We start from the raw sequence: 1193 nt of genomic DNA, 5'->3' as shown, positions 1-1193 counted from the left end.
ATTAAAGCAGTTGACTTTATCATTACCAACGATACCTGTTGCAATCGACATTATTTCTTTGCATTCTGGAAAAGGTGGATGCAAGTGGAAAAAGTCATGAACTTTAATAGTCTTGATCATCTCTTTGCATTCGACTTACTTCAGCATCTACATGCTGTTCAGAAAAAGTAAACGGTACATTAGCATATTCCTCAATCGAATCACAGACAGCTCTTACTGCTGGCATTGAAAGAATCCATTTATTGGAGACACTGTCCGTCATTCCTCTTCGTACGTCAATCCACCAAAACTATTTAACGTTTTCACTAAAGTTGTCTCGATGATCATATCCGAAAATCGACCAGCGCAGAATTTATCAGATAATCTGCTCGTGAATTTCCCTGCATCTGTAAAGTCTTGGTACTCTGTGACTTCCATCTTCTGTTAAAGATTCAACATATCTAGCAGATACAGTTGACTAGCTTTCGCGTAGGGTAGCAGACCAGTAGCATGGACGTATGGAATCATATTTCCCAGACATTGTAAATGCAAATTCCATTTTTCGGTTCTTTCCGCTTTAATATATCTTCTTACCGTCATGAATATTTCGAAATACTGGATCCACAACTTAGATGTTGAGCTTTTATCTGCTAAAAGGACGAGTTTATCTACTAATTTAGCGGATAAGAGCTCAACATCGAAGTTGTGGATCCAGTATTTCGAAATGTTCACGACGGTAAGAAGATATATTGAAGCGGAAAGAACCGGAAATTGGAATTTGCATTTACAATGTGTAGGAAATATGATTCCGTACTTCCATGCTGCTGGTCATCTACCCTACGTGAAAGCTAGTCAACTGTATCTGCAAGATATGTTGAATCTTTAACAGAAGATGGACGTCAAAGAGTACAAAGAGTTTACAGATGCAGGTGGATTGACGCACGAAGAGGAATGACGGACAGTGTCTCCAATAAATGGATTCTTTCAATGCCAGCAGTAAGTGCTGTTTCGATTTGATTGAGGAATATGCTAATGTACCGTTTACTTTTTCTGAACAGCATGTAGATGCTGAAGTAAGTCGAATGCAAAGAGATGATCAAGACTGTTCAAATGTTCATGACTTTTTCCACTTGCATCCACCTTTTCCAGAATGCAAAGAAATAATGTCGATTGCAACAGGTATCGTTGGTAATGATAAAGTCAACTGCTTTAAT

Source organism: Belonocnema kinseyi, chromosome 6 (genome assembly GCF_010883055.1).
Source record: "Belonocnema kinseyi isolate 2016_QV_RU_SX_M_011 chromosome 6, B_treatae_v1, whole genome shotgun sequence".
In the NCBI taxonomy this organism is placed as follows: Eukaryota; Metazoa; Arthropoda; class Insecta; order Hymenoptera; family Cynipidae; genus Belonocnema; species Belonocnema kinseyi.
The sequence above is the reverse complement of the archived record's forward strand: the minus strand, read 5'-3'. Positions refer to the sequence as shown.